The sequence below is a fragment of the Styela clava genome, chromosome 2 (genome assembly GCF_964204865.1).
Source record: "Styela clava chromosome 2, kaStyClav1.hap1.2, whole genome shotgun sequence".
NCBI lineage: Eukaryota > Metazoa > Chordata > Ascidiacea > Stolidobranchia > Styelidae > Styela > Styela clava.
The window spans coordinates 10,503,613-10,519,193 of NC_135251.1; the positions used below are offsets into that span (position 1 = coordinate 10,503,613).

General features: G+C 35.1%; 2 protein-coding genes across 2 annotated transcripts in view; one reads left to right on the forward strand and one right to left on the reverse strand.

The window, feature by feature from the left end:
- LOC120336360 (octanoyl-[acyl-carrier-protein]:protein N-octanoyltransferase LIPT2, mitochondrial-like) overlaps positions 1-15,581 on the reverse strand; it is a 140,883-nt gene that overhangs the window by 65,723 nt on the left and 59,579 nt on the right. The gene's annotated exons all lie outside the window — the stretch shown is intronic.
- The window catches only part of LOC120336855 (double-strand-break repair protein rad21 homolog), a 120,314-nt gene that overhangs the window by 9,757 nt on the left and 94,976 nt on the right, over positions 1-15,581 (forward strand). The gene's annotated exons all lie outside the window — the stretch shown is intronic.

Below are 15,581 nucleotides of genomic sequence, written 5' to 3' on the forward strand. Positions count from 1 at the left end.
TCTGATTTTGTAACACTGTAAATATTGTTCTTAAAATGTAACTTTTTACGTCACATGGCCCGCCAGTATAGGTGGGCTAAATTTTCGGCTTATTTAGGTCCCAAAACCTTGCCCACCCTGGTATATACCGATGTTGGAGTTTTTCTACGGCCTAATGAAATTGAAAACAACGCATATTCAGTAAAAAATAAAATCACAAGCAAACACAACGTATCTTGAGTAAGTCCACAATCTAGAATACGACAGATAATAGCGGTTGTGGAAACTGATAATAACTAGTAAAAACCGGAATTATCTTGTTATAACCAGTTCTCAATTGTTTCACTTTCAAGAGAAATAAACAGCAAGAACTTTCAGAAAGTGTGGCCAACATTTTGGTTTACCCGCCATGCATTCCAGGCCTTTAAACTACTATCTATCGTTTAGATCAGTGGTTGCTAAACTTTTCAGAGTTGGGACCCACTATTTATTACCGCAGCTTATGGCGACCCACTTAACTTTTTATGACTTAACAAAGAACACAGCAATGGCTAATCATCGCAAAACTACCGTGTTTCCTCGGAAATAAGACCTGGCCTGGAAATAAGACCTAATTTGAATTTTAAAAATTATTTTAATTAAACCCTACCCGAAAATAAATTTAAAATGTGTGGGAGAGGAAAAGTTCAATGATCTGAGGTAAGGTGAAGATCACTCCACTATTCAAGATTGTGTGATGTCACAATCACAATTATGATATTTGCCACTTGATTTTTGTATAGAAAATACAAATAAAAACAATGGACGTCGGTTTTTATATAGTAGTTATTAAAAAATCTCGTGATTTTCTACAATGTAATTATTATTGATAAATGAACACAAAAGACCTCTTCCAAAAAAAAAACATAGTGTTATTCTTCGAAAGAAAATAAACCTAAATCCTGTCTAAATTTCGGGGAAACACGGTAAGAAGGCTGTACAGTGCACAAAACTGCTATGCGTGAAAAAGCCACATGGTCATTCTTTGTGTAGCAAATTTTTGTTCCTTTGAGAAGATCCTAAAAAAGAAACAAAATTAAATTCAATTTAATTTCTTTTTTTGAAGATTTACGTATTCGAGTCGCCACCGATCCTAATAACCAGTATAATTAACCAAAGCTTTCTACATCTTTTCATGACCCACTAAGATTCCTTTTGCGACCCACCAGTGGGTCGCGACCCATAGTTTGGGAACCGCTGGTTTAGATACATCACTGCAATACGAAATATTGCGATTGAAGGTTTGAGCATGGTAAATACCTAAGTATATAAACCGATTCTAGGTTTTTCATACGGTCAGGAACCTAGTAAAATTGAAAATCAGAAATAGAACTACAGGCAAAGACGAAATAATCCGAATTAATCTGCTGTTGAACTGGGAATAACGAGTAAAACCCGGAATTATCTTGTTGTAACCGGTTCACCGACTAACTACTCGCTATACGCAAATGAATAAACGAAGTATTTTTAATAAAAGTTTCCAATATTTGAACACATCATAAACTATTCAAATTGTGCAAAAGACTGAGTGCATAACACTAGTTAGTTTAGTTGCAACAATTATTTTTATATAACAGCGCAGTTGCGGTTTACAAATAACCGTTAAACTAATGTTTATATGACTAATCTGATATGATGAACAATTCGTTGAAATGTTGTATACGACGGTTTTATGCTTGTTTCGGTGGAGAAGCATTCTTTCCTCGCCACAACATTACGAAACATCGACCGGCGCTCTAGAAGTGTGTGTACCATTATGGAGGTAACTAATTTCGTTCGCCTATTTTACATCAAGTTGTGTAAGGGGACTGAAACCTATGTACAGGGGGAATATTCACTTGGTTAACACAGACAGTGAGGAAAAAGAGGAACATTAGAATAAAATTATGGCGTAACCCTAACCTGGTACACACACTACGGGAGTACCCATCGATAATATAAAAGACTGGGGTCGCATACAATGCGATCATCCAATTCTTTCCATTTATTTTAATAAATAAGTAACACATATTTTCAAAACAATTGCTTTGAATTGCTAGTAATTTGTCATAAATGTATAACAGTACAGGGTGTTCAAAGAATTTTGCTCGATTTTATAGTAATAACAATTGTAAGTTTAAATAAATTTTATTGTATGATAAATAAGAATTACAAGTACAATATGAACTATCAATAAACAGAGACAAAGAAATTTTTAATTGTTATTACCATAAAATCTGGCGACATTTTTGGACACCCTGTGTAGTGCCCGATAACATGGAAAATTTCGAAGTAATAATACCATCTCATAGTTTGACATTTCAAAGATTATATCCACAACAATGTCCGGTCGGTCACGATTTCTAAAATTAGACTTTGTATAGAATTTCGTAATTTTAACAAACAATAATCTGAACATGTCTAACAGCCTTTTCAATAAAAGTTAAGAGTATAAGGTGTATTGCCATTTGCCAATGTCGAAAAATTATTATTCAATCAACTACATGTCTCAAATTACTTCTACGATTTTTCGAATATTGATACCATGTTTAGACAGATTCCAAATACAGAACCCTAGGGCATCCTGTAACATTATACGGTTGCATTTGGCAAATTGACTATTTCTATCATAATATTGCCAACTTAATCAACGGCTTGATTGATTAGTTGCATTCGCGTGAATGTACAGACTAACAACGAGATAAAAAAAAATCAAAGTAATGATGAATTACCGGTAATTGTAATTCAACAATTTTCGATGTGATATTTGCGATGAAACCAATTTATTTTTATTCAAGAACTATCAAAATTTTTCCTAGTTCCCAAACAAAATTGCGCACTGGTCCACCACGGGATGGTCATAAAAATTATAATAGTTAATTGTTACTTGTTACACTGGTTACTACTTACTGAATACCGTTTGAATATGAAAAAAAAACTCTTCTGTATTTCAGTAAATTGATCAAATTTGTTTTAATTGTATGTTATGTTACACTTAACCAAACAGGCGTACGTATAGATAGAAGATGTGGTTGCAAATTCTTGCACTACAGACATTTTTCCTTGCCCAGCGCACGAATTGACAAGTACCCCATTGCAAAATACACCAGCACCGATAACCCTCCGGCACGGCATTTCAGCACTCATCATTAGCGAAATAGGCACTACACATAGCAACGTAACACAAACTTGCACTCTAAGACCTACCACGTCGAAGTCATTAAAACTTCAAACAGTTTCTAAGAACATTGGGTCAGCAAAACTTGAAATTAGTTGGAGTTTTGGAGAACAAAATTTTCTAAAATAAAGAAAATAAAAATTCTCTGTTACGCTCAACCAAAAGGAGTACATGTAGCCAATGCATTTGCATATTTAGGGGATATGAGAATATTTACCTAGCACCATTCAGTACCGCCATCGCAACTACTAATCACTAGAAAACACTCACGACCGTTTATATCAACACAGATTACCGGGTCGATTCCATCTGACGCGGCATTTTAGCACTCATTAGCGAAGTAGACACAACATAAAGCGACGTTACACAAACTTGCACCCGGAGACTCGCCACGCCAAAGCCTTTAAGCTAAGTATAGTAAACCATCTCATCCTATCAGGATTCTTCATAAAACCTGATTTTTTTTCCCCAAAACAACGAACGTATCAATAAATAACACTTCTAATTCTGACTGAAAAAAAACGTCCGACTAAATCCACAAATAATTCCACGCGGATAAAACATTATAACGACATAAAACAATTACTAAAACATCCTGAACGTTACAAATTCATCTTGACAGCCATGGTACTTACTATGTGGAACAAACAGATCTATAATTATGTGTTAAATAACGTGCGACATATTCAACGCATTGCGGAAACGATCAATTGCGCATTAATTACTTAATAACAGACCATATTGTCAGAAAGTTGATACCTCGGAGTGTTACGTGGAAAACGGATCGGGTAATGTTAACAGTTTTTATAATGTAAGATAGTGACTGCAAAAGTAAGTAAATCGCAAATAAAGCTAATTCTCTTGACCAGTGTTTCCTAACCTTTCTATGGCTCGTGGCACCCTTTCGGAGGCTTTTAGCACTCATGGCCACTTAGTCTGTCATTACAGTAGTATTTATATAGTGTTATTTTGAGTATATATTCCGAATCCCATCACGTTCAAACAATTAAAGCTCTTTAAAACAAAAACATCTTGTGAAATAACCTTGTCAAGCAATGAAACTGGAAAGAACGGGCAGTTTCTTCAAACGGAAAAATAAAATCAGTTATGCAGCTAGTATTGTGACCCCCTTCCAACTGCTCTGTGCCCCATTTAAAAAGATCCCGCGCCCCCGGGGGAGAACCGCTGCTTTCGACTATATGTGACCGTTATAACAATAACAATAAGCATATCCTCCGCGTCGGTCCTACTGAATAATATTTCGAAAACATTGATAAATAATATTTAATTGCTCAAATCATTCAAATCTGGTACAATTCCAAATGATGAATGCTAAATTTTATTTAAAGTTCGCTGGTAAAATACAAAAATACAACTAATTCAATTCAAACGATTTCGATTGTCATCATTCTAGCTGCTTTACTGGCGCTCGCTACACTATCATCCACTGATCAGGCTATTATGGGCAATTTTAAGTTATTATACGTGTAAAATTCGATGTTTCCTCCCTATCTTTGACAGAATCTTTCTATGTATAGTTTTGGCCTTTTAGTGCTGCTTGTTTTGACATTTTACGACTTCGGGTCACTGAACTATGTCGCGTTCCATGCAATCCGTTTATAGCCCAAGATTCATAGAAAATTGCATTCTGAGTGTGGCCTTGGACAAGGTAATATAATAGCATCTTACTTAATCTAGCAATGTGATATAACATCTTACGCAATAACGGCTCGACGAAATTAAAAATGATATACGTGTATGCCGTTCATCTATATTTGATGCTTCAACAAAACTTAAACTCACATTTCGACTATGAAAAAAGTTTTAGAATCTAAACAAAGTACATTTTTTAGACAGGCATAATGGAATGTGATTATAACGCAAAAGGTCAAACAATATTCAGTAATATGGTACTTTAACTAGTCTAAGCTTCCCCGAAAATTGCACTCAAATTTCCGCGATGACGAGGCACCTCAAGGGGTGACCGTACATTTGAACCCATGTACATTTGAACCCATGCGTATATCCACGGGTTCAATCTATATGCGGGTGCTAAAACCCATGGGTTAGGGTTAGTATGGGTTTAACTATCCGTGAAACAAAAAAAATTCCATAGGTGCAATAGCATACAGGTGCAATTGTCATGGGTTCAAATGTACGTGGGTTCAAATGTAATGGAACCACCTCAAGGTGATCTTGGACGTACGTTAATACTAATATAATGGTACTTTGCTTATTCTAACTCAATATATCATGGTCTTATGCAATAATGACTCGGCCAAAATATTACAATTACGTTATATATCCATTTCATCTATATTACAATTTTAAGCTAGTAATATAGCGTCTAGGGCAGTGATTCTCGAACTTTTTACCCCCCCCCCCCCCTCTTTTTAGAAATTGTCAAGTCTCGCGCCCCAACTCTAAAATAGCCAATAGGAGCTACAAATAACAGATAGTAAGGCGAAAGCAAGTTGAAAATACATAATAAAGAAATATTCAAAATAAGGCGTACAAGATCAAATCTAACAAATATATTTTTCAATTAGATCATGTCCCCTCAAAATTTGTCTACGCCACCCCTTGTGGGGCGCGCCCCGTCGTTTGTGAACCACTGATCTTGGATTTGGGTTGCATTGAAACTATTTCTATAACATTCCGAATTTCCGCCAATCCATGTCAACTAATTTAGACCGAGATGGAATCTGTACTGCAACCGAGTAGGCGACAAATGTCCGTAGATCTGGCGCTACAGTAGCAACCAGCATGCTATATTGGTTCAGCGTACAAAAATAACATATTATTCTCTCTGTTCACGGCAAAATGAAAATAATTCATCATTTCGGAATCTACTATTAGATAGATGCAATGAATAATTGATGAGTAGCGATTGCTCTAAATTGTTTACATAAACACTGACATATTTAAATATAGTCAATTGAGCTATTTTAAATAAATAATGAAAATTAAATTGCATGAATTCACCTGTAATGAATTTGTTTGAAAATTTCTTGGAAGAGTTCACCTTAGTATGATGATCTAAAGGGAACACTATGGACTTGTTTTTTTTTTTGCGCGTGGTACATAAAAAGCAATCCAGTAGTTTCATCATATGTATTCATTATTAAATACCAAAAATATCGAAAAGAATCATGTCAATTAAATCAAAGTCAAACAGTTAGTTTAAAAGGGCTTCAAACCCCTCCAAAGCTTAAGAGTTTGAAATTGTGAAAAATCAGTGCTTAGTTACAGCTGTACGAAAACTGTTATACTAACTAGAATTTCAATCGTAAGGCCGTAGAAAAGTTTATTTGTCTCAAACCATACAGCAGCACCGACAACAATATGTTCGTCGCATCCATTTTAAAAAACAAAGCGCGTCTTGATATGTAACAGTAACCAGGGGATCATCCAGTGGGCGTGAGGAAAGGTTGTTTTACAGCGTCGTAGTCCTCCAATTTAATTTTTTATTTTTTTTTTTTTTCAATTTAATATAATAGCATTGTTATAATCTCACAATAAACATCGATTCGTGAAAGATGCAATGTTGGTAGTATATTGAACTACCTAATATGTCCTTTATATCATTTTTCACACAGTATCACTGTGAAATGCACTATCACTTCAGACAAGAAGTTACTCTGGTACCTTCACGCTTTTTGAAAGATGCAAGATGCTAGTGTTTTAAACTACTCGATATTTTGATTCTAATTTTCTACACACTATCATGTATTAAGTATATACAGATTCCCTATCTTGGAGGAAGAGGCAAAAATGAAGTAATTCGGTCTGACATGGATAAACTGCAGCCCGCGTGCCAAATTCGGCCCGTTGGATAATTCAATGTGGCCCGTCTGATGCTGACACAACCAAACTAAAACCACATTTTGATGATTTAGCTAAAAAAAATATAGCTTAAGGAATTTGTTAAGATTGCGATTAAATTTACTTTTGTCACGAGGCTCATTGTTTTCCACTTTTGCTTTTGTAACACTGTAAATAAATATTGTTTATTAAATGTAGATATTTACGTCACACTTACATTGACCGACAATCTAGGTGGGCAAAATTATTGGCCCCTGATCCAAAAACCTTTCCCACCGCTGAGTTAGGTACATGCTACTGAAATCAACAACGAAGAAGTTACTTAAAGCTTGCAAATGTGCGACGGAAATCATGTGAAATATTCAATAATCCTTTCTATCTGACTGGACTATGGCAGCAAAGTCTTACATACAGATTCCTGACAAGGAAACTGTTTTATTATTATTGTATTCTAATTATGAAAATTACATTGCCTATTGGCATTAAAATATACTATATTTCATGCAGTGACTGTGTTAACTGACAAGATCGGAAATTATATATCGGCTAAAGTGATAAAAACGCACTGAGTCTGCAGTACCGCTGGCAAATTTTCTGTTTTTAAAAATAGGTTACCTTAGTTTAATTACTGCTAAGTGAGAAATTACTAATCATACAGCAATAAAATAGGATTAAAACTAAAATCACAGAATCTTACATTATCGCTGCAATCAATATCTCGAAAGCAGAACGAAAGGAGTAGCAGACAGGTACATGCTATTCGAATCAACCACAAAATTGTAATTTCGCCATTTTTTAACTGTAAACGTCATATTTAATAGCCAATAAAATCGACTAATCTAAACAAAAATTTCACGAGTGCTCGTTTATCAATATACATACTTTCACCACCCTTGGTCCGAATGTAAACGTATAAAAAAATATCTTGCGATTGAGTATGTTTCAATGTGCTAAATATTTCAAATACTTTTATTCTGGACATAGGTGTTGTACCATTGCAAATTTATACGACCTCTAAAGCACTAACAAATATAGGCTGATGCTAATTGTATGTCCAAAGTACGGACCATACGTTGGCCGAGTTTAGGTCATGATGACCTTTACGATGGCAAACAAATCAGACCAAGGTCATTTATTGAGTTCATTGCAGTTCAAAAGTCGATTTTTGAGTTCATTTCTGATGTACTGGTTGAGTCCATTTACGTTCAAAAACTTAACGATGTGTTGCATCACTGATAACAAAAATTAACGTCCACGGGTCTAACTATTTATTCAGGAGGCTGTAGCAATAGTGAGGATCTCTATTCTAAATAAGGGGTGTGCAACGTGAGGCCCGCAGGCCAAATGCTAGCTGTTATGGCATTGTAAAGACATAGATAACAAATTGGAATCAGGTATAGGTTTCGCAACGCAAAGGGATTGGAATCACTCTCACGTACCAGATTAAACTAAATTGAAAACTCTTTTTAAAACTCCAATTTTGTTCATGGGCCGCATTTGGCCCACATGCCGCAGGTTGCACACCCCTACTTTCATATATTCAGAAATTTATTACAATGAATTTGACTGTAATTTGATGTGACAGGTTTGGAAATTTAATCCTCTTAATACCATACCAGATTGTATCAGATTTGTCACGCTCTTTTTGCTTTCTCTGACAGGTGCGTATAAATAGAGACACATACGATATAGGATAATAAGCTAAAGGTCTCTTCTTGTTGTTTAATTCTTACTTGGAATCCCCATGCAACTACTGCACTCACTTAAAAGAGATTGGATGAGGATGAACAAAAACAACATAAAACAGCGAAATAACAATGTATTTTGGTAGGATCAATTTTTCATCAGATCAAAGTCATTTATAAAAACGAAAAAGTGTACGAATTTTTTAGCTACTGCTAAAATTTAAAAATCACGAGATGGAAAGATTTTGTGTTGCTGTCTTGACTATATCCATGAGCGGACCAGCTGACTGGGACTATTATCAAAATTGATCGTAATCTAATAAAGATACACAAATAGATATTCCATCCTTATGAAAGAAAAACATTCACAGCGAAATTTTTTTCACTGAGTTTATACATATTGAAGTAGCGCTACCGCCAAATTTTGCCATGCGATAAGAAAACAAATCAAATGCCCAACAATACAATCATATACTCATAACTGCCTAATTATATACTCATAACTGCTTATTAATTAACTGCTTGTTAATTAATCAAAATGTATCATTTATTCAGTAAAATCAGAAACTACGCTCCTAAGTTGATTTCGTAAACTTCCTGATTTTTGAAATTATAAGAATAGTTTAGGCCAATTAAGAACTTGCCATTTAAATAATTAAATACCCACGTAATCGTATTATCACACTATGAAAAAATCCAGTTAATTTAACAAACTTAAACGGTAAATGTAAATTCTTATACGAGTTTTCGAGCAGTTGAGGTCTATACAAAAACATCGTATTCATATATACTGCCATGTACTTTGCCTAGTTGCATAGCATATATACTGTCATAACGTAGTTATGTTAACCCTACTTTTTATCGCCACTGGTAAAGTGGATTCCAATAACACGACCGACAACAAAAATTGACAATATGATCATAAAAATGACGTCATAATTATAACGTCATGCATTAGACGTAGTTCCACGCGTTATTCGCTCAAAAACTTTACGTTTCGCAAACCTGACAGAATAGGGTAAATCTAACTAAATGCTATCCGCATACAAATTCAGTGTTAAGAACATTTAAGTTACTCTGAATGAACTCATTCGTGATATATTCCAGAGGTTCCCAAACGTTTTGTTCGTTCGGCGCCAAATTATTAGGGAAAATACTCACGGCGCTAAAAGGGGTGCATTTGAATAAAACTAAATTTTGTGATCGTTAATGTGTACTTTATGCCCTCTAAAGTTTTAAACAAGTAGGCCCAAGTGAAAAAGGCAAAAGGGCAATTCTTCTTTCTCATCTCTGCCTGATTTTCCGTCGAAATAATAAAAAAATCGCTCATGTTAGCTAAACTCGGTTCAGAAGATAAATAAATTGCAGTTCACGACATTGCAGCACTTATGCGACGCAGCGCACCCTTTGGGAACCGCTGCTATATTCAATTACCTCCTCGGTGCACTAATTTCAAATGAAAGAGACAGTCAAGAATAATTTGGTTCTAGACACAGAATTGAAATTAAAACTCTGATTACTTTTATAACAAAAAGTCACTCATTTAGCTTCCTTTGGCTGTCAGGGGGTATCAAGCGAGTGATTTTCAAATTTAACAAAATTTAATTCGAAAATACAGTAAACTACACAACACATATCTAATTTGGTTCCGGTTTCCCAAATGAAATTAGTACAAAGATAACCTCTATAAGCAAATGCTAAAATTGCAAACATTAAACTTCTTTCAACTGTCAGAGCGGTTAAAATTTGTAATATTCAATTTATACAAAATATAAATCCACCAAACAGTAAACTATACAACACAAATCTAATTTGGTTCCAGTCTTTCAAATGAAATTAGGACACAGATAACCTCTATAAATAAATATCAAAATTTCGAACATTAAACCTTTTTCAACTGTCAGGGCGGATCAAATTAGTAATTATCAAGTTTTACAAAATATAAATCCACCAGACAGTAAACTTCACAACACATATCTAATTTGGTTCCAGTCTCTCAAATGAAATATTAGGACACAGATAACTTTTATAACCGAATGTCACAATTTCGAACAGTAAACTTCTTTCAGCTGTCAGGGCTGTTAATATTAGTAATTTTCAACTTTCACAAAATATAAATCCACCAAACAGTAAACGGCGCTCCGAAAGTATGTGCACCAATATGGAAATAACTAATTTTGTTCCCTACTTCACATCAAGTTGTGTGAAGGGACTTAAACCTATGGACAGGGGTTATATTCACTTGGCTAACACTGCAGACAGTCCCCGAACTCGTAATATAACTAAAATAAGGAAAATCGGAATAAAATTATGGCCTAACCCTAACCTGGTACACGCACTACGGGAGTACCCAGTAAACTACACAACACATATTTTTATCTTGTTTATAGCGAACTCACAAAATGTACAGTAAATGTCATTTCTCATTGGCATTTAACGGATACCATTATATAACATGCAGGTACCCTCAGGTAACAGACCTATCCTTATCCTATAAGGTCGTCTGCGTTCTGATAAAAATCTAACATTTTAAAACTTGAAAATAAGGATTTAATCGCAACGGTTAGTAAATTCCAAGCAACAATTTGCCGCTTATATTTTATAGAGTGAAAAAATTGTAAGATTAATATGAATTTCCATGTTGTTTCGACGGTACTCCCGTAGTATATGTACCAAGTTAGGGATAGGTCATAATTTTATTCCGATTTTCCTTTAAGATTTCCGGTTGAACTCAAAATATTTTAGTTTTGTTATGAGTTCGGGGACTGTCTGTGTTAGCCAAGTGAATATGTTCCTGTCCATAGGTTAAAGTCCCTTTACACAACTTGATGTGAAGTAGGTGAAAAAATTAGTTACCTCCATATTGGTACATATACTTCTGGAGCGCCGTTTAATTTTGTACTTCTATTTTGTAAATTTATTGTAAGCCGGATGTAGAGAGATTCTTTAAGATATTGTTAAAAATCAGTTTGCTTTTCTCTGGCCTTGTTCGGAGAAAACGGATCGAGTAAGCGTAGCATTACGTCATTATACAAAAAACAAGGAAAAAACAAACATTATAAAACAGACATAATACGTAAAATCGAAAATATGTACATATGACTAAGTTAGCCTTTATCTATTCTAACTGGTGATCTCTAAATACCTACACGGACAGACTGGATAATTTTCATGACAAATAAACATATACAACACAGTACAAACAAGCTTTCATAAAGTAATTTGTCAAATTGTTTCGACTTTGTTTTAGATCAGAAATTGTATTATTCCTTTCATTCAAATTTTTATTCGATTTTATTATTCGATTCAAATCGAATCAGGAATCTCAAAAGAACACTTGTCTGGTAGACGAGAATTTATTCATTCATTTTAATTGTGGTTCAACTTGCAATAAACAGTCAAGATGAGATACAAATATACTAAGATTAAAAAAAAAACTGATATGCAGAATATCTTTTATTCTTCATTGGCGCTCTTCAGATGTTTTGTAACAGTCTGTGGTAATTCATATAATTTGTATTGCATATTTTGGTAATCTTAACTTTATCTGTTTTTTTTATTTGCCGAGTCATGTTTGGCATGCTTTTATCTGAGTCATGTTTTGTTGGTGCTTTATCATTTCATTGCGCACTGCTTTGGGGCGCTGCTAGCCTTTACGTGTCTAATTAAAGTCTAGCAATTGCGATCCCCATGGATTCATTTGTAAAGTGATAAACTAAACTTAGGCTACGACACAGCCTTCTTTACTTGCCAAGTTTAAGATAAGTCGTCAGAACGTCAAACATAGTTTATGGGAATAAAACTTCATGTACTCTAAGACTTTTCTAAATTTTCTATTTTCCCAATCTCCAAGATCGCAGTATAACTCTGGTATTGTTTCTGAAAAGTAAATAATACATCGGTCACACATACAGTTCACTCGAGAACGAAACTACCTTTTCCTAACTTAACGTGCGATAATATGTATCGTATCGAAAACTTACATAAAACTTCACAAGATCTATATTTTAGCCACAAGGCACAAACACTTTTTAGAATTAAATTGTAAAGTGCTTAATTACGGCTTCTTGAGGCATTTACGTCAATGCAAATTCCTAGTAAAATTCTTATTTCTCTCATCTTCACCCTGCCTATTAGAAAAAAAGTGAAATAATTGCGATCTCACTGTGCCGTTAATAAGCGGTAGTGTATAGCCGGTAAAACCTTTGACCTGAGGTGTTAGCGTCCCATGTTGCCGCTACCGTACTCATGATTTGATAAATTCCGCAGTCCATGCTAAACTGGAAAGACTTCGGGCCCTCCAATTCCGATACTTTCCACTCAATTTAGGACAAGTGGGACATGACATTTTCGAGACACCGATTGAAAAGTATATACAGAGGCAATAAAATAATAATGGAATCGTACGATGACTGTACATTTGAACCCATGTGTATATCCGCGGGTTCAATCTATATGCGGGTGCTAAAACCCATGGGTTAGGGTTAGTATGGGTTCAAATTTCCGTGAAACAAAACGAAATTTCATAGGTGCAATAGTATGCAGGTGCAATTGTCGTGGGTTCAAATGTACGGGGGTTCAAATGTAATGGAACCGAATAATACATAATGTAAAAAAAGGAACATGTGGTTCAAAGCAATTGTTGAAGGGGTCGTGTCAAATAATGATGAGTCGTGCTCCTTAAGTGTCAGTGGTAGCTTGTCGCGTTTTACCCTGCATGTTAGAAAAATGACGAAAAGTGGTTATCTTTCTCAGTAGTTGTGGTCAACGTTTCCTCTAAGTTGCGCAGATGCGCGGCTGGTCGAGAATCCCCGCGCAGTACCGGATCTGGTCACATCCCACATGTCATATACGATTCACCTTGACCAGGGTTCGATAAATTCTGCACTCAAAACTGAACTCAAATGTTTTTCCCCTCTAATTACAAAAATTGTAATCTCTGTTTGTCAATGACCGCTCGTCTACAGCGCTATTTAGAGTGAATATGTAAAATCACATCAAACTCGAACGATTTAACAATTTGTGAGTCTGACACAAAGTTATGCTATGTTAATGAATATTGTAACAATATTATGTTCTGGAATGCTACAGTACTCTGAGGCTCGATACAGTCAACAGATTTTAATAAACTATAGCGATACGAGATACGAGGTAAAATCGCGATACGAGCATAATTCGACGTTTCCAGACCAAATATTTTTCAAACACATCAACCACAAAATAATACCAGCGGTTTTGAAATGAAAAGATGGAAGTTCTACTTACGTCAAAATGGGAGTAACGTTTATACATTTTTTAATGGTTTTGCGTCAAACTAATTGCTAACTAATCAGATCGATACGCTGTACAAAATATATCCGAAATACTAAGATTTTAAGGTAATCCTGAATTGTTATCCTGTTATTGTGAATCTCTCTCTATTAAACGGGATGGTCATTGCTGACCAGCCGTGGCAGTCTCCACAAATCGACGTCATTGGTCTCAGTTCTGCGACAGTTTTCGTGAATATTTTTGCTAAATGAACAAAAGCGTGTGGTGGCAATAGTCAGTTGTCGCAAGATTAACGTTAGATGCGTCATTCTTCCTAATAATATTCATTCACAAGTAAAGTACAATTCCAAAAGCATGTTAAGTAGTTTTTCAATCGTTTAAGTTTTAATTAGTTTCCGCGTTCGCACTCAAGCAAGTTTTACAATCAAAACTTTTCGCCATTTGTTCTGCCTCAATCCAAATGGCGCCCACACGCCACTGAGATACAGTTACATTTTTAGGCAAAAACACACACAGAACTGGGTGCTCCTGTAGTATTCGTACAATAATGGCGCACAACCTGAACCTAGTTTGTGTATCCAGGTTATGGTAAACAGGTTGTGCGCCATCTTGGTACGAATACTACGGGACCGCTCACATCTGTACAATCGGTGCGACTTCCGGAGCCGACTCATAAAACTTCAAAGGGAAAAAACGATTGCGACATCAAAAACTAAATATCGAATTTATTCGGTGAAAAGCGAAATTTCGCAACAATAATAATATTTTACCAACGCTATTCGTATGTATACGTTGTGTCCAACAAGTATTCGTGCCATTATCGAGGTAACTAATTTTGTTCGCCTTTGGCTTTGGCCTTTATTTGGCTTTGCCCTAACCTGGTACACACACTACGAGAGTACTCCTCTAACTATATAACAGACTACACAAGTTTGCGGTATTATTTCCACGATATAACGTTACGGTATATAATTATGTATTTGTATTATATATATCAAATTTTTCTTATTATTTATTTAGCAAATAGCAACCTGATAACATTCACAAACAAGAAAGCTATGGTCCAATATATGGACACGAAAAAGTAAAAGTTTATTATAAACTAGAAAAAGCAAATAATTTTTCAAAATTTCACTACAGCATTGCGGTTGCCTATCATCACAATATAACAGGTCTGGATAACAAATTTTTATCGAGTTTTTCGTGTCAGTCTACAACCTGCGGTCGTAACTTTCACTCTACACATATTTAACAAGATGCAAGCAATACACGAGCTTTTGTCGGTTTTTCAATCAGGTGATTGGGTTATATTCATAAATCGCAACTCGCCGAACAAGTCATCCAGTGTGGCCCCTATCAACAATCAGATTTTTCCCACCGAGCATAAAACCCTAATCCGATTGTTTATGTGTAAAAGGGCGCTCACGTGAATTAAAATACATACTGTTGTTTTGCTCTTGTCGCTGCGTTTATTATAAATATAAACATCGAACCCAAAACTGTTAAACTAACATTACAACTGATTTGGTAACAACCAGACCTTAGCTTAGCGAAGTTTCCATCGACTGACTCAAACTGTTTGAGCAAGCAGCAAGCAATTTGAATCATTATTAATATTTTATATA